At 42.5% G+C, this 20,126-nt stretch overlaps 1 pseudogene; it reads right to left on the reverse strand.

Annotated features, from left to right (window-relative positions):
* LOC111957171 (choline transporter-like protein 5-A) overlaps positions 1 to 19,812 on the reverse strand; it is a 121,419-nt pseudogene extending 101,607 nt beyond the window's left edge.
* Positions 19,813 to 20,126: the final 314 nt, after the last annotated feature.

Raw genomic sequence — 20,126 nt, forward strand, 5'->3', positions numbered from 1 at the left:
ATACATTTTCTATTTATTTAAGCGACGTAATAAAGAACACTTAAACAAAACTACAACAAACGAATGAACGTGACGCTATAAACAAATAGTGCTGACACAAACACTACACATAGACATAGACAATAACCCACGAACTACCCAATGAATATGGCTGCCTAAATATGGTTCCCAATCAGAGACAACGATAGACAGCTGTCTCTAATTGAGAACCAATCTAGGCAACCATAGACATACATACACCTAGACTAGACACTGCCCCATAAACATACAAAACCCCTAGACAATACAAAACACATAMATCCCCCATGTCACACCCTGACCTAACTAAAATAATAAAGAAAACAAAGATAACTAAGGCCAGGGCGTGACATTCTCTCAACTATTATTCTGACATTTCACATTCTTAAAATAAAGTGGTGATCCTAACTGACCTAAGACAGGGAATTTTTATTTGGATTAAATGTCAGGAATTGTGAAACTGAGTTTAAATGTATTTGGTTAGGTGTATGTAAACTTCTGACTTCAACTGTATAAAATGGGTAAAACAGTATGTAAACATTATTAAAGTGACCAGTGTTCAATTATTTAAGTGACCAGTGATTCCATGTCTTTGCAAATTTGGGCAGCAGCCTCTAAAGTGCAGTAATCGGGTGGTAGCCGGCTAGAGACAGTGACTAAGTTCAAGGCATTGTACTGGGTGGAGACAGGCTAGTGATGGCTATTTAACAGTCTGATGGTCTTGAGATAGAAGCTGTTTTTCAGTCTCTCTGCCCMAGCTTTGATGCACCTGTACTGAYCTCGCCTTCTGAATGATTGCGGGGTGAACAGGCTGTGACATGTCTGGTTAATGTCCTTGATGATCTTTTCTGCCTTCCTGTGACATCGGGTGCTGTAGGTGTCCTGGAGGGCAGGCAGTGTGCCCCCAGTGATGCGTTGGSCAGACCGCACCACCCTCTGGAGAGCCTTGCGGTTGCAGGCGGTGCAGTTGCCGTACCAGGCGGTGATACAGCCCRATAGGGTGCTCTCAATAGTGCATCTGTAAATGTTTGTGAGAGTCTTAGGGGGCAAGCCAAATTTCTTCAGCATCCTGAGGTTGAAGAGGCACTGTTGCGCCTTCTTCACCACACTGTCTGTGGGTGGACCATTTCAGATTGTCAGTGATGTGTACACCGAGGAACTTGAAGCTTTTCACCTTCTCAACTGCGGCCACGTCGATGTGGATGGGGGTGTGCTCCCTCAACTGATCAGTTCCTTCATTTTATTGACGTTGAGAGAGAGGTTGTTTTCTAGGCACCACTCCGCCAGGGCCCTCACATCCTGTCTCATCATTGATGGTAATCAGGCCTACTACTTTTGTCGTCTGCAAACTGATGTTTAAGTTGGAGGTGTGCGTGGCCTCTCAGTCATGGGTGAACAGGGAGCAAAGGAGGGGGCTAAGCACCTTTATGGGGCCCCTGTATTGAGTATCAGCATAGCGGAGSTGTTGTTTCCTACAGTACCTTCACCACCTGGGGGCGGCCCATCAGGAAGTCCAGGACCCAGTTGCACAGAGTGGGGTTCAGACCCAGGGCCCCAAACTTAATGATGAGCATGGAGGGTACTATGGTGTTGAAGGCTGAGCTGTAGTCAATGAACAGCATTCTTACATAGGTATTTGCCTTAGTTACAGAGTTAAAATATCCCTTCATTCTGCAAGGGGCTGGTGGTTATGGCTCGTTCAGATATTATCCAATCAGGGCACTGTGTCAGGGCCTGGGACACCTATAATATTAATAAGGGATGTGTACAAAAACTATTTCTGTATAATCAACCTGGATAGTAAGACAAATTCAATGTAAAGTGAAACAAGTCCCAAGTAGTTGCACAAAGGTAAATATTGGCTCATAGTTGTATTTTTTTATTGCTTACATATGACTAGAGAAATATAGGCTTGTTAACAAAAATCCAAGACCAGAGAGCCTAGAACTAAAGTAAATATGTGATTTTAAAGATAATCATATTCGTTGTATCTGACTATAATAGATTGAGTGCCTGGAAGGTAAATGAGATGAACACATACTGTCCTACAGTAATAGAGACTGAGTGGGTGGCGGTACAGCACAGGATAGATATTGACATGATATCACACTCACCCTTCTTCACTGCTACAGTAAAACAAGAACATGATCAAGTAGCGAGAGAGAGAGAAAGAGACATGAAAATAATGTTTTTTCAAAATGGAGAGCACTCTTGGCCTAGCATTATATCAGCAGTGTCATATATCATGCACACACACACACACACCCACACACCCACACACATCTCTGAAGGAGAGCCTCAGCACAAAACAAAACAGGAATCAAAGCCCAATTAGGCACCAGATGGCTGCTTAATTTATCTATTTTCAAAAGAAGCCTGGTAATGAGAAACTGCAGTGGCAGCTAAGCTGCTGAAATAACAGCTTTTTGCATAAAAGATTTCTGCTGCTGAAAGGATATGAAGATTTGAAGAGGGGGTGCTGGAGGATTAAGAAGTAGAACAGACAATGCAGTGGGTCTCGTTGTTGGGAACTTGTCCAACCATCTGTGAGATGTGTCTATGTAACTCTGGCATCTTCACTCAAAATGGGAATGCAGAAGACTGAGAGAGTGTGTTTGTGTGTGTATGTTCGCACAGTGTGTGTGTGTGCAYAGGTGTGTACGGTTCCGTCTGAAAGTATTCATACCCCTTGACTTATTCCACATTTTGTTGTGTTAMAGCCTGATTTCAAAATGGATWAAATTATTGTTTTGCACCTATACACATACAATACCCCATAATGAGAAARTGAAAACATGTTTTTAGAATTTTTTGCAAATGTATTAAACATTTAATAAAGAAATATCTMATTTACATAAGTTTAAGGACACCCGAGTCAATTCTTTGTAGAAGCATCTTTGGCAGCGATTAGAGAGGTGAGTCTTGGGTCTCTAAGAGCTTTCCACAACTGGATTGTGCAACATTTGCCCATTATTCTTTTCAAAATTCTTCATGCTCTGTCAAATTGGTTGCTGATCATTGCTAGACAACCATTTTCAGGTCTTGCCATAGATTTTCAAGTAGATTTAAGTAACAAATGTAACTCTGCCACTCAGGAACATTCACTGTCTTCTTGATAAGCAGCTCCAGTGTATATTTGACCTTGTRCTTTAGGTTATGATCCCCCTGAAAGGTGAATTAATCTCCAAGTGTCTGGTGGAAAGCAGACTGAACCAGGTTTTCCTCTAGGGGGTTGCCTGTGCTTAGCTCCATTCTGTTTATTTTTTATCCTGAAAAAAACTCCCCAGTCCTTAACGATTACAATCATACCCATAACATGATGCAGCCACCACTTTCTTGAAAATTCGGAGAGTGGTATTCAGTAATGTGTTGCATTGGATTTTCCCCAAACATAAAGCTTTCTATTTAGGACAAAAAGTTAATTGCATTGCCACATTTTCTGCAGTAATACTTTAGTGCCTTGTTGGAAACAGGATGAATGTTTTGGAATATTTGTATTCTGTACAGGCTTCCTTCTTTTCACTCTGTCAATTAGGTTAGTATTGTGGAGTAACTACAATGTYGTTGATCCATCCTTAGTTTTCTCCTATCACAGCAATTAAACTATAACTATTTTAAGGTAACTACTGGCCTCTCGGTGAAATCCCTGAGCGGTTTCCTTCCTCTCCGGCAACTCAGTTAGGAAGGACACCTGTATCTTTGTAGTGACTGGGTGTATTGATACACCATCCAAAGTGTAATTAATAACTTCACCATGCTCAAAGGGATATTCAATGTATTTTTTTAATTTATTTTTTACTCATTGACCACTAGGTGCCCTTCTTTGAGACACATTGGAAAAACTCTCTGTTCTTTGTGGTTTAAAATGWGCTTGAAATTCATTACTCAATTGAGGGATCTTACAGATAATTGTATGTGTGGGGTACAGMGATGAGGGGTTGAATACTTGACTAAATACATTTCAGCTTTTCATTTGTAATTAATTAGTAAAAATGTTGAGAAACAAAATTCCACTTTGGCATTATGSGGTCTTGTGTGTAGGCCATATAATCCATTTTAAATTCAGACTGTAACACAACAACATTTGGAAAAAGTCAGGGGTGTGAATACTTTCTGAAGGCACAGATGTGCATATGTCTGTGTTCCCAAAGCCAAGAATGTGTTGTCAGTCTGAAGCATTTCAGCAACTCTAGCTTTCATTTACATCATCCCTGTCAATCATCCATTAYCTGACCAAAAGAAAGTGCAACACAMGTTAAATCAAAGACTCTGACAACCTAATTGAAGTAAGAGATAAGACATTGACAAGAAGGATGTAGATCACCTCTATCTGCTGTGTTTCATCTGAGTGCTGAGGTGTGATTGAGAACGAGAGCTCTGCTGCGGCTGCAGTGTGTGAATCTTTGTTCCAGAGCAATCGCAGGGCGAGAGAGGTCGACTCACTTCAATCCACCGGAGGGAGAGCGAGACAAGTCCTACAGGGCTTCAAAACAACGCACAGAGAGAGAGAGAGACAGAGAGACAGACAGAGAGAGAGAGAGACAGAGACAGAGACAGAGACAGAGAGAGAGAGAGACAGAGACAGAGACAGAGAGAGAGACAGAGAGAGAGACAGATAGAGAGAGACAGAGAGAACTCATGACAGCGGCTGTCAACACAAGCCTTTGAGAGCGTCTGACGCAAAACGAAAACAGAGATGTAAGGAGATGGGGGTGTGGCTAGATGAGTTTTGAAGAAGAAAAAAAGCCAGACAGAACGGTCCCGGTATCAAAGCTTAAACGAGAGGGAGGAAAAAAGGCAAGCGGAACATGGGATGTATCAGAAGACAGAGAGAGAGACAGATAGAGAGAGACAGAGAGAACTCATGACAGCGGCTGTCAACACAAGCCTTTGAGAGCGTCTGACGCAAAACGAAAACAGAGATGTAAGGAGATGGGGGTGTGGCTAGATGAGTTTTGAAGAAGAAAAAAAGCCAGACAGAACGGTCCCGGTATCAAAGCTTAAACGAGAGGGAGGAAAAAAGGCAAGCGGAACATGGGATGTATCAGAATGAAATATTCACATTATTCCGAGAAGAAAAAGGGAGATGAAAAGAGGATATTACATAAGAACTCTAAGGCTCTGGGACAATCAAACTCTGTTGATGCCAACTGGGAACGTTACACAAAATCTGCCGGAAAACAAGTGATGAAGTCTGTTTGTATTTCTTCTAATTAAAACTGCCATTGCCGATAYAATAGAGATCGTTTCTAGGGAGCGTGTGAAAAGGAATTGAAGCACTTTGTTAAATACAGCACCTTATTTTACATATAGACTCGTTGGCTGACAATGTCATGAAAATAATGCATRTGCATCTATGTGGCCGGAAGTCGTGCTTTGTGCTTTGTCATGAATCTGAACGKTCAGATAGCTAGCAACAATGACAAGAAGCTGCCATGTGGGGAATCGTAGGTGGCTTGTTTAAGCTWGTTTTGTCTTGTTCTTGACACCATRTCTTGTTTGGAGGTGTTTTGACTGACTTCAAGTCAATGCTAAAAATGCTAACATTTCCTAGCTAGGTAACCAACAACTGTAATGATGTACACTATATATACAAAAGTATGTGGACACCCCTTCAAATTAGCCTAATCCACTATTTCAGCCTTAACCATTTCTGACAGGTGTATAAAATCGAGCACACAGCCATGCAATCTCTATAGRAAAACATTGGCAGTAGAATGGCTTTACTGAAGAGCTCAGTGACYTTCAACRTGGCATCGTCATAGGATRCCCCCTTTCMAACAAGTCASTTTGTAAAAATTCTKCCGTACTAGAGCTGACCCAGTCAACTGTAAGTGCTGTTATTGTGAAGGGGAAACGTCTCAGCCGCGAAGTGGTAGGCCACAAAAGCTCACAGAACGGGCCGCCGAGTGCTGAAGCATGTAGCACGTAAAAATCTCCTGTCCTCGGTTGCAACACTCAGTACCGAGTTCCAAACTGCCTATGGAAGCAACGTCAGCACAAGAACTGCAGCAGTGGAAACGCTGATGACTCACGCTTCACCATCTGGCAGTCCAACGGACAAGTCAATCAATCAATTTTATTTTATATAGCCCTTCGTACATCAGCTAATATCTCGAAGTGCTGTACAGACACCCAGCCTAAAACCCCAAACAGCTAGTAATGCAGGTGTAGAAGCACAAGTCTGGGTTTGGCGGATGCCAGGAGAACGCTACCTGCCTGAATGCTTACTACCAACTGTAAAGTTTGGTGGAGGAGGAATATTGGTTGTTTTTCATGGTTCGGGCTASGCCCCTTAGTTCCAKTGAAGGGAAATCTTAATGCTACAGCMTACAATTACATTCTAGACGATGGCCCTTTCCTTTTTCAGCATGACAATGCCCCCGTGCACAAAGCGAGGTCCATACAGAAATGGTTGTCGAGATCGATGTGAAGAACTTGACTGGCCTGCACAGAGCCCTAACCTCAGCCCCATCGAACACCTTTGGGATGAATTGGAATGCTGACTGCGAGCCAAGCTTAATCACCCAACATCAGTGCCCAACCTCCGTAATGCTCTTGTGGCTGAATGGAAGCAAGTCCCCGCAGCAATGTTCCAACATCTAGTGGAAAGCCTTCCCAGAAGAGTGGAGGCTGTTATAGCAGCAAAGGGGGGACCAACTCCATATTAATGCCAATGATTTTGGAATGAGCAGGTGTCCACATACTTTTGGTCATGTAGTGTATTTGAGAGACAACAAGTGCTCATTGTGCAAATGTCTTTATATATTTAATAAACATTTGGAGACCAAATATAGTTTACATGTTGTCAACAATCTAAGCCAATCCTRTCTATTTTGCCATAGTTGCGCACGCATAGTTTTTGTTGCTAAACAACAAACCCATCTACCTATATATTACTATGCGTTCCCAAGTGGGAATTAATGCACTCAGTAGTTAGTATAAACACTTAGAGGTGCACTCAATTTGTAATACATGGCACACACACACACATGTGCACACACACACACGTGCACACACACACACATGTGCACACACACACACACTCACTTGAAGATGCAGTCACACATAGCAATAACGAGACAATTATGCAATTCCAGAAACTAATTTGGTGCAAATAGTATCTCTAATTGAACTGCTATGGATTATGTGAAAATAAAAGCTATTTCCTATTGCACAGAATGTGTCTGTGTCATTTGATTACCCTACTCAGAGCCTCCATTCCATTCTCATTATTAGCATGCATTAAAAACAGGTTAGAATATTACTGGAATACAAAACACCATCCTCAATCAGTAGTGAAAATCCCAATTTTTCTCAGTGTAAATTTGTATCAGTCCTGCACCACCAAGGGTATATACATTAGGAGTGAGATGCATACTGGGTGACGTTATAAAATGTGTTTTTTTCTTCCATAACAACATCCAGAGCCATATACACTACATGACCAAAGGTATGTGGACACCTGCTCGTCGAACATCTCATTCCAAAATCATGGGCATTAATATATAGTTGGTCCCCMCTTTGCTGCTATAACAGCCTCCACACTTCTGGAAAGGCTTTCCACTAGATGTTGGAACATTGTTGCGAGGACTTGCTTCCTTTCAGCCACAAGATCATTAGTGTGGTCGGGCACTGATGTTGGGCGATTAGGCCTGGCACGCAGTCTGTGTTGCAATTCATCCCAAAGGTGTTCGATGGGGTTGAGCCTAATCCACAATTTCAGCCTTAACCATTTCTGACAAGTGTATAAATGCTCTGTGCAGGCCCGTTCTTCCACACCGATTTCTGTATGGATCTAGCATTGTTACAGGGGCATTGTCATGCTGAAACAGGAAAGGGCCTTCCCCAAATTGTTGTCACAAAGTTGGAAGCACAGAATCATCTAGAATGTAATTATATGCTGCAGCGTTAAGATTTCCCTTCACTGGAACTAAGGGGCYCGAACCATGAAAAATAGCCCCAGACCATTATTCCTCCTCCACCAAACTTTACAGTTGSCACTGTGCATTGGGGCAGGTAGCATTYTCCTGGMATCTGCCAAACCCAGATTCGCCTGTCGGACTGCCAGATGGTGAAGCGTGATTCATCACTCCAGAGAATGCGTTTCCACTGCTTCACAGTCCAATGGCGGTGAGCTCTACACAACTCCAGCCGACACTTGGCATTGCGCATGGTGATGTTAGGCTTGTGTACGGCTGCTCTGTCATGGAAACCCATTTCATGAAGCCCCCTGACGAACAGCTCCTGTGCTGACATTGCTTCCAAACAGAATCCACTAATTTGAAGGGGTGTCCACATACTTCTGTATATATATTGTGTATTTAGACATATTTACATATGGCTCTGGCATCACCCATATAGACCGGAACCACAAARCAGCATAGAGTATTGCACCTTCTCTGACACTGTCCATTCTCAAACAGCCCTGACCTTTAGAGCCGTGAGTTCAGTAATACACTGGAGAGCTACATCTGGTAATATAATCAAAGATATCTCTCTGCAGTTTCTGTCGACTCCACAGTCAACACTAAGGTCACCTACAATATTAACAATATACAGTGCTGTTCATTTTAGCACAGACTGTGACTCACCTCCGAAACTGACAGCTACTCTCTTTTCTGCTCCACAACACCTATTACATAACAGAAATCTGAAATTCAAATCACACCCACAGTACAGTATGCAAACGCGTAGACATTCACTTCTGTCGACTCCACAGTCAACACTAAGGTCACCTACAATATTAACAATATACAGTGCTGTTCATTTTAGCACAGACTGTGACTCACCTCCGAAACTGACAGCTACTCTCTTTTCTGCTCCACAACACCTATTACATAACAGAAATCTGAAATTCAAATCACACCCACAGTACAGTATGCAAACGCGTAGACATTCACGGGCACGCACACACACACACACACACACACACACACACACCCTTCCCTGACACACACTCAAGGGCAGGGGGGTTGGTAGAGTCCTGGTACATCTACCAGGGAGCTCCGACAGTCAGCTCAGTAAGGCCCAGCAGCCCAGGACAGCCTGCCCCCCTGGGGTGCCTCGTTCCTGGGTATCCTCCATGCTCCGCCTGCTTCCTCTGATCCACCCCTGGGGAGATCCCCCTCCCCAGCCAGCTCCCATATGCCCACTGTCTCCTCCTCTTGACTTTGTGATGGCTTCTCTCTGGAGTTAACCGTCACAGTCATGTCCAACTGTAGCCGAACATTTTCCTAAAAATAAAAATAAAGTTTTCGCCCCTTTGACTTTCCCCCCTCGCTGTCTCCCCTGTCACTCTGCAGAATAATAGCACCGTAATAACTTAGGATKGCACCATAAACAAAAGTTGCTCACTTCCTCATTGAATTTAGTTACAACTTGCCCATCACAGTGAAATAAGTCMTTTTACTCAAATAAGTATGAGAGACATCAGACAAAAAAGAAACAGGACCAGATTCAGTCAGGACGCAGCCATCACAGAAGTGTATATCATCAACAGCTGGTGCTGTAAACATATCCCTACTGAAAGTATTATGGTGACCAGCTGCTTAGTAACAGATGACAGTGTCTGCAAGAGAGCGACCTGCGTGGCTGACGGTTGTCTGTGTGTTCTTGTAAACTCACTGTGGCATCCCATCCAGAGTCCTGTCCTCTTGTGTGAATCTCAATCTTCCACTCGGTAAATCACTTTCACTGTTGATTAGGTTGCGCATTAGCTTCTTCACAAGCCAAGCAAACACGCACGATTACTAATAACTGCACAGACACACACGTACAGATGCACCCACCCACATGCATGGATGCCCACACAGGTACGTATGCACACACACACGCTACTAATAACTGCACTCACACACAAACAAAAAGTTCCCTCCTTTACGATCCAAATTAATTTCACTCAATTAAACAGAGACATGCAAACACCAGCATCAGTCAACATGTACTATCTCTACTCAACTCAAACAACCACACAGTCCTCCAAACCACATCCACGACTAATACAACTTGAAACTTGAAACACCCCAAAAATGACTCAACTGTAGAGAAACAAACACATCTAAGAAACAAATATAGTTCATTCTCTCAATAAAACCATATGAAAGGGAGATCATCTCTTTCCTGGGTTTGCCTACACACACAGACCTTTAATCCACATCGCTAAATCTGTCCAGAATCCCTGTGAAATCCAGCAAACAAGACAGCTAATGGCGTGTACAGAGTGTTAATGGAGTCACCGCTGAGCTTGACACTACCAATTAGTATCTGAACGCCAGTGGGAATTGTCATTTCAAAGATCCTCACAGCAGGGGGAGAATCTGGAGCCCACTCCCTGACTTAACTGATTTGGAATTTCTTAGATTCTAAGACTTAGAATGTCTTACAGTAGCCAAGGACAAAGATAAGATGGTCTGTCTGGGGCTTATACAGTGGAAAATGTTGCTAGCGGCAGTGCAAGTCTACGAGGATTTCTCAACATATTAACTCATTTGACATCAGAAGATAAAGAGATCTGAGCGAACGTGCGTGTGCATTTACAGCATGCACAAACATACACACCACAGAAGACAGACAGCATGGTATATACTTCAACTGTCACTCCCACAAGCACCAAGTTCTCCTCAAGCACCAAGTTCTCCTCAAGCACCAAGTTCTTCTCAAGCACCAAGTTCTTCTCAAGCACCAAGTTCTCCAAGCACCAAGTCTCACAAACTTAGACAAACACTCAAAAAAGACCAGCTCATTCCCTAGTCTAGTCTACACAAAGCTAACCCAAGTTTCAACCTTCTCAGCAGTGCCTCTCCCATCCATTGCACTTGTGTTTACCTCGCAGTAAGATAAAGTACCTCCTAGTTACTCTCCAAAGGGAAGTTTATCAAACAGACTTGTTTGAAACAGATTGTTGTTTACTCTGAGTCAATCCTACAGGGAGTCTTCCAGCAAGTACACAAGATGATGAAGCAGTCACAGCGGTCCAGTCCAGAACAACAAAAGCATCCAACTACGAAGCAAACACAACAATCCAGCTATAGATTAAAGACTGTTGTTGAGAACCTTTAAAGAGAAGACRTGAACCATGGGAAAGTTCAGTCATACACTCTGCTCACTTGTGTCAAATGACACTCTTTTCCCCATACAGAGCACTACGTTCTCCAAAATAGAGTAGAGGAATAGTCATTTGAGGACACTAACATTTTCTATGTAATTTGGCATGGACCTTGCATATTCTAGAATATTCTAGAGTTACTGTAGCTATTCAGTTCATGCATATTCCCTGTGTAGATGAGCTGAGTCATTTCTAACTCCCAGATACAGTCCCGTCCCTGGTGACGTATGTCGATGAGCCCAGAGGGGACAGAGACAGTAGGAGACAAACCCCGACAACAGAGAGCATCCTCAGTGAGGGCCTCCAAATTACACCTCTCAGAGAGACATGTCAAGTCGACAGTGTAATGGGTAAAATAGCAATAAAGCAAATTGCTTTAGCAACAGCTCACATCCATTTTGATGAATAGTGGTAATGTATTTAGGGACCAGAATTGTTTGGAGGCTATTAGTTTGGTGTTGTCCATACTGTGTGTGTGTGTGTGTGTGTGTGTGCACGTGCACGTGTGTAATGTGTGTGTGCTGATGTTTATTTGCTGGCCTTATCTGTCCTCAAACACAGTGAGCGGGCTGCTTTCCCGGTCTGTCACCCAGAGATAATCCTGCCCGTCCTGTCCTGCTCCCTCCTCCGGCAGTCACATAATCTGGGAGAAGGTGTCTCACTTACTCACACACACATTCGCACACATACAGCCCAAACCCTTAACACACAACCCTTCTTCACAAACCATACCTCCCAATACTTTCCCACCTCCTGTACTAAAAATGATGTTCCAAAGATGATCCCTTACTGCCCCACATCCAGATACACATATCCGACCTACACCATCACTCCCTCCCTTCCTGTGCAGAGCATCATACTCTTCCTGCTCTGCTCTCTCGGTATGTCTGAATAGCCTGGGTGTCTGACTGTCTGTAGCCACATCATTGCCTTCCCATTGACAAAGCCAACCATGCGTGGCAAAGCCCCAACAAGTTGGCTGAGGCACAAACAGACTGGTACCGGTCTACTGAGACTTGTGTCTGAAGACATGAGACACTATTAGGAGTGGAGCTGACAAGAGTGGAGCGAGAGACTTAAACGATGCTGACAAAGCACTTTGTAGGTTTTAGGAAGTTTTTGGGAGTGAGTTAGCTTTTACCTGGGGGCTCGGTAAATCCCCTTGGCTTAGGGGGTGAGGATGAACGGTAGAGATTTTATCTCGGTTTTCACAGGGAGTAACAGCTTGCAGCTCTTTATCAATCTGATGATAAAAATCCTGTTAGTACAACCAATTACTGAATACTCTACACGTCATACTGATGTGCCCTGATTGATTCATTACCACACAGTCAATAACATACTCCAGTTAGAGGTCTGTTGTCTTGGTATTGTCTGCTATAATCGCATAGAGCTTCGTTCCCGACTGATACCTCACAAGGTAAAGACAAATAAATGTGTAATGACAACCGACAACCGACAACTGTCAACTGTCACCTGACAGTTGTAAAAGAAAAGAGGGCACCAATCGACAATGCAAACAAACCAAYGTATATTGTACAGTTATATTCACAAGGACAAGCGGTTTGGGTCCTGTTTATATTCCATAAACCACTTCCCATTCCCGTGTGTTGACACATTTTCTCAAGATGACTTCCACCTATTTGAGGTTAACCAGGTGTAAAGTATGGTAGCGATGGATCATCCTTTACTCCACAGACGTTTCAAAAAGGTGTGGAACAGAACATCTATTATTGATGTCACCACATWAAAATTTCAATCTCAACTCCTAAATTTGTAACACTAAATAATTCAAGAATTTTATGCTCTAGCCCAGGGGTGTCAAACTCATTTTGGCCCGGGGGCCTCATTCAGTTTTTAACGAGGTCCGGAGGGCCGCACTGAAAATKTGTTATATTACCTGGCCGTCAAAATTTGATCAAAAATWGTTTGGGGAATTTTCTATGCTCCCTGACTGTCTAGCTTCCACTTTGGTGATTATTAGCGAGCTGGAAACAGTCAAGAAACTGTATGAATGTAGGTCCATTATAATTTCTACACAGTTTCAATTTGGTTTTAGTCATTTTAAAGTATATTGAGTGTGTTTCTCCCAACCAAAGAAAAAATTAAATAATAATAATGTTTTACTCAAATTTAACCCGGGCCATATGTTTGACAAATTGACACCCCTGCTCTATCCTCACCTAAAATAGGTGTTTAATGAAAAGTTTACAAGCACAATGGGGAGATGTTACTTGTGGCAAAATCATCCAAAATGATTTAGGAGGGGAGTGAACACAACCTTGCTGTGCCATACATGAATAACCAAGAGTGTTCAGAGCAGAGGMTTCCCAAGCCTCAACATAGCCTGGTCCCAGAKCTTTTTGGCACTGTTTGCCATGATAAGGACCATAGSAGTTGGCAGGATGGCACAAACAGATCTGGGACCATGGCTAGCTGCAGCACACTGAATTTKAACAGCTTTTCCTGGTACGCTGGCTGATAGCCCATTGGGAAAMAGAATCTGTGCCTCACAGCCTTTGGGTTTAATGTTCGATGTTGTCTATAAAAAACACTTCTGGAATGATGCAAAGCCTGCACACAAACAGCAGTCATATTACAGTTACTATAACACAGTACTCAGGCAGTTGATATGGTCTGCAAAAGTGTATATTTGTATGAATTTGGTTGGTCTTTTAGTTGGTTYTTAATGTATTTAGTATATCTTCTCTTGCAATATGCAGCGTCCTCTTACTGGAATTGAGCCTTTATTTTTAAACAAATGTTTCTGTTCAGAAAATTTCTCATGGATCATAGTTATCTTCATTTCACACTGCCAATCAGTGGTGTAAAGTACTTAAGTAAAAATACTTTAAAGTACTAGTTAAGCATTTTTGGGGGGTACGTGTACTTTTCTATTTATATTTTTGGCWACTTTTACTTTTACTTCACTACATTCCGAAAGAAAATGCACTTTTTACTCCATACATTTTCCCCTGACACCCAAAAGTACTCATTACATTTTTACAGGAAAATTGTCCAATTCACACACTTATCAACAGAACATCCCTGGTCATCCCTACTGCATCTGATCAGGCAGACTCACTAAACACAAATGCTTCGTTTGTAAATTATGTCTGAGTGTTGGAGTGTGCCCCTGGCTATCMGTCAATAAAAAWAAARAAWARAAATTGTGCTGTCTGGTTTRCTTAATATAAGGAATTTTAAATTATTCATACTTTTACTTTTACTTTTGATACTGAAGWACATTTAAGCAATTWCATTTTCCTTTTGATACTTAAGTATTTTTAAAACCAAATACTTTTAGACTTTTACTCAAGTAGTATTTTACTGGGTGACTTTTACTTKAGTCATATTCTATTAAGGTATCTTTACATTTACTCAAGTATGACAATTTAGTACTTTTTCCACCACTGCTGCTAATCAGCAAATAGAAGGGAAGAARTTAGAGAAACATTATGTTAGAGAAAAACTGTAAGAAGATTGAAGCGAGACATTGACAGAGACGGGGAAGCAAAAGCATACAGCAAAAATATGTTCTTCCTCAGAATTATTTCAGAGGAAATGGGCCCCTTTAAAAATCATAAGGAGCCACACAGCTACCGTATACAGCAGCACCCATTCGGAGAACTGTCAAACTGTGTAGACACACACACAAACACCGTTCCCAGGCAGCTCGAGGGAGGTAACCAACAGATTAGAACCACATCTCTGGATCAGAAGGACGCAGCAGAGACACAGAGGAGACAACACGGGGAACCTGCTTAATTATTCATGAGCCTTAGTAACAGGGRAAAGAAACTTCTCCAACTACAAAGGCACACTGGCCCACTCTCTTCCTCACTACACTGCACCGCCTCTGGCCCTGCACTGTAGCCACCTAGGAAGTGAGACACAAGCCAGTGATGTCTGTMCTTGGGAGTTTTAGTGTAACCAACCAGATACTAAACCCTGGTATCTGTGCAATTTGAGACTGTGTTAGCTCGCTGAACTAAAGCTTTGACACTGCGAGGATTCAGGTCTCAGGCAAGGTTAGCTAAAACTTAAAGGGCAAGAGCCAGGTTTTGGAAATGGAAAACTGCCGAAATCACTGTCAGCGAACAGCTTGACTTTGACTCAGTAAGAGYAGCAGTGCTTTACACTCCATGTAAATGTGTGAAAATGACTTAAGGCCCGTTATACACAAATTTTAATAGCATCGTTCATCCCAGTACTCATTCACACATCCCACACCAGCACTGCTTCAATGCCTCCAACAATGGATTGTTCAAGTGAGAGAAAATCCTTTCTCCACTCTGCTTAGGAATAAGGCATTCAGGCCAGTGAACATAATACTGGTTTATACTGGTCTGGTGCACATCCAACCCTTTCACTCAAATGGCAGACTATACACATGCATACCTGACAATAGTTGACAGATGTCAGATTCTCTTCACTGAGCACAATCATATTGCATTCCAAAACAGTGCACGTTCCTGTATCCAGCTGGCACTCCAGTACCAATCTACTTTGTCACAGAGAGCAAGGTATTCCGCAGTGCAGAGAGAAATATCCTGAAGCTATGTCTCAGAGAAAAAGGCAATGACAATTATGAACAACACAGCAACAATATCAGCCTGGTCTCATAGACTAGGSGTAACATAGTAAATGAAAATCCATGATGCTAAAATTAGTATGATAAGTTATGTTTGGTATGGTTACATAAGACAGAAGGTTACTTAAAGCAAAAACTAAAGGTGGATTGTTGGTCGGGGTGGTTGATCAGGGTGGATGGGTAGGCAAATAATGTAAATGTCTAACAACACAAAGGTTGCGTGTTACTACTTACTACCGTTTAGCTACATTGTAACTACACTGAAAACAAATATAAACGCAACATACAAAATGTAAAGATTTGACTAAGTTACAGTTCAGATTTCTTAAATCATTCAATTTAAATAAATTCATTAAGCCCTAATTTACAAGCATTTCACTACACCTGCAACAACATCTGCTAAATATGTGTATGCGACCAATRAAATGTGATTTGATCTATTGATTTCACAAGACTGGGAATACAGATATGCATCTGTTGGTCACACATACCTTTAAAAAAAGGTAGGGGCATGGATCAGAAGACCATTAATTATCCGGTGTGACCACCATTGGCCTCATGCAGTGCGACATCTCCTTCGCATAGATTTGATCTGGCTGGTGATTGTAGCCTGTGGAATGTTGTCCCACTACTCTTCAATGAACATTGTGAAGTTGCTCGATATTGGCGGGAACTAGAACACTCTGTCGTACACGTCGATCCAGAGCATCCCAAACRTGCTCAATGGGTGACATGTCTGGTGAGTATGCAGGCCAGAAGAATTGGGACATTTTCAGCTTGCAGGAATTGTGAATAGACCCTTGCGACATGGGGTTGTGCATTATCATGCTGAAACATGAGGTGATGGCGGCAGATGAATGGCACGACAATGGGCCTCAGGATCTCGTCACGGTATAACTGTGCATTCAAATTGCCATCGATAAAATGCAATTGTGTTCATTGTTTGTAGCTTATGCCTGCCCATACCACCGCCACCATGGGGCATTCTGTTCACAATGTTGACATCAGCAAACCGCTCGCCCACGACGCCATACACGCTGTCAGCCATCTGCACGGTACAGTTGAAACAGGGATTCTTTTGTGAAGAGCACATTGAAGGTGAGTATTTGCCCACTGATTTCGGTTACAACGCAGAACTGCAGTCAAGTCAAGACCCTGGTGAGGACGATGAGCACGCAGATGRCAGTTTGTGARGAATTTATTTGGTTGTTTCATAAACTGTCCGGATAGCTAGTTTCTGACAATCACTCAGGTGAAGATGCCAGACATGAAAGTCCTGAGCTGGCATGGTTTCATGTGGTCTGCGGTTGTGGCGCCGGTTGGACGTACTGCCATGGTATGGTAGAGAAATTAACATTCAGTTATCTGACAACAGCTCTGATGGACATTCCTGCAGTCAGCATGTCAATAGTGCGGTCCCTCAAAACTTGAGACATCTGTGGCATTGTGTGATAAAATTGCACATTTTAGAGTGACCTTTTATTGTCCCAGCACGAGGTGCACCTGTGTAATGATCATGCTGTTTAATCAGCTTCTTGATATGCCACACCTGTCAGGTGGATGGATTACCGTGACAAAGGAGAAATGCTCACTAACAGGGATCTACRTAAATTTGTGCACAAAAKTTTAGAGACATTTTTGAGAGCTTTTTGTGTGTATGAAAAATGTCTGGGATCTTTTATTTCAGCTCATGAAACATTACATGTTGCGTATATATTTTTTGTTCAGTGCACTTGTTTGCTAACCCTTCCCCTAACCCTACGCTTAATATAACCTAGCTCCTAAACCTAACCTTAACCCTAACCTAGCTAGCGTTAGCTAATGTYAGCCACAACAAATAGGAATTCGTAACATACACTCACCGGCCAATTTATTAGGTACACCCATCTAGTACCGGGTCAGACCCCCCTTTGCCTGCAGAACAGCCTGAATTCTTCGGGGCATGGATTCTACAAGTCGGAAACGTTCCACAGGGATGTTGGTMCATGCTAATGCGATGGCATTACACAGTTCCTGCAGATTGGCCACCAGCCTGCACTGTAGTCACCAGGCAGGATGGGACCATGGACTCGCACTGCTTACGCAACAGGAACCGGGATTCGTTGGACCAGGCAATGTTTTTTCCCTCCTCAATTGTCCAGTGTTGRTGATTGGGTGCCCACTGGAGCCGCTTTTTCTTGTTTTAAACTGATAGGAGTAAAACCTGATGTGGTCGTCTGCTGCAATAGCCTATATGTGACAAGGATCAACCAGTTGTGCATTCCGAGATGTTGTTCTGMACACCACTGTTGTACTGTGCCGTTATTTGTCTGTTTGTGGCCCGCCTGTTAGCATGATTCTTGCCATTCTCCTTCAACCKCTCTCATCAACAAGCTGTTTTCGCCCACAGAACTGCCGCTGACTGGATGTTTTTTGTTTGTCGCACCATTCTCGGGAAACCCTAGACACTGTCTTGCGTGAAAAGCCCAGGGGGGCGGCCATTTCTGAGATACTTCTGAACCAGCGTGCCTGGCACCGATGATYATTCCACACTCAAAGTCGCTTAAGTCACTAATTTTGCCCATTCTTCTAACATTATTTTGAACAGTAACTGAATGTCTTGATGTAGGAGCAAACCATTTTCGTGAACCGGGTGGTGTATCTAATAAACTGGCCRKTGAGGTATCCCCTTTGCTTTTCCTAATTCATAACATATCACAAGAAATGCATGAYGGACACCCACAAATAACATACCATATGTAACATATCATACTAATTTGAGTGTCCTGGACTTTCGTTTACTATGTTACACCTATCTCTGAGTCCAGGTTGWCAATATAGGCTACAATAGCAGCTTAATGACCTTGAAAACCAGAAGTAGCCTAAGAATGGTGTTTGTGAAAAGCTTCAGAAAATAGATAGGGTCATTTAAACGTGGAATATAAAAGAAACCCTTTATTTCATCATCTTCAAATGCTCTGCACACTTGCCTGAGTATWGATTGTTTGTGTTTTGTGCTTAAGGTTCAGTGAGCAAAGGCCAACAATACAAGGATGTGAGTAATCTAGTTATACACTCAAATATAGACTATAGCCTATAAAAGTAGCCTAAAGAATGATGAMTAGTGTTAAATTCAGAGAGTTCGGTTATAGTTCACCGTCAGATGAGGTTGCAGTAGCCTACAGTTGGATCGTCACTAGTTAGCACAGCCACAAATTCATRATTATGGTTTAACCCCGCCCTTTTCTACAATTGATCTTCTTACATTTTTATTTTAAACCTAACCCTAACCTTAACCACACTGCTAACCTTATGCCTAACCCTAAAAAGCGAATGTGACTTTGTGGCTGTGTTATYTAGTGGAAACCCTACAGTTGCCATCCTCCATATCTTCGGCGCCGAGATGTGCCCTGTGCGCGAGCAGCACATGATGCCCTTACTAACAACAAAGTTGCAYCCCCGACGATATTCAGGCGAGCGGCTCGTAACATTGGTTAACCTCCGGGCTTCGAATCGAAAAGCATACCAAAATAACAAAGCCAGTTGATGCCAAGTTGAGGATTTCACGCAGGGCTGTTGTTATGTTATAGCTTTAGCATTATTAATGACATAGACAAACATTTCCTAATCAATGTATTTCGATGTAATAGGGTAGGGTTTCATATGAATGTTGCTTGMGCTCATGGAGGCACGATAACATGCTCTATAATTAGTGGTCAAAATAACACCATAAGAACCTGAGACAAAAATACAACTTAAAATCCCTTTCCCTGTTGCTTTGACAATATTTTGAAAACTCAAATTTCACCTTATGCCCTATATCCTAAATATAATGTRCCGGTAGGTAGGCTGAGGGTCCAATTTCTGACCCATGCTACATGCGCTGTGAACGTGCGGTATTCAATAACAGACCCCATCACTGTGAAACACTTGACTTAAATTAGGCTAGGCTACTCACCGTAATAAGGGGAAGGGACATCCGATTTTCTTGCCATTTCACTTTGAACGATGGAATTGTCTAATGTGTAGAGGTTCGATGGCATGGATGTGAATGAACAGTCGCGTATTTGGCTCCAAGTTTATAGGATTCCTCCTCTCTCCCAGCGTTTCCCTAGAGATGCACGGACGCAGCCCAGCGTCAGCACTGTTTATAGCACGGAGCGTCATCAAGAGAGGGGATGTATGTGAATAGCGCACCTCAGTGGAGGCATGTGCCGTTGTGTGCCCAATAGGCTACTGTTATGATAAAATGTGTCTGCTGTACTTTTTACTTGCGTATTTTTTTTCTTGGGTTATTGAGATAGGTGTATGGGATACTGTTGTTGTTGTGTGACAGACAGATATTAATATTGTAGGAAATTACATTCTGTGAAATACATTTTAAAAAATGGATACCATACTAGAATTTAGTTTCAAATCAAAATCAAA

Source organism: Salvelinus sp. IW2-2015, linkage group LG32, assembly GCF_002910315.2.
Source record: "Salvelinus sp. IW2-2015 linkage group LG32, ASM291031v2, whole genome shotgun sequence".
Taxonomy (NCBI): domain Eukaryota; kingdom Metazoa; phylum Chordata; class Actinopteri; order Salmoniformes; family Salmonidae; genus Salvelinus; species Salvelinus sp. IW2-2015.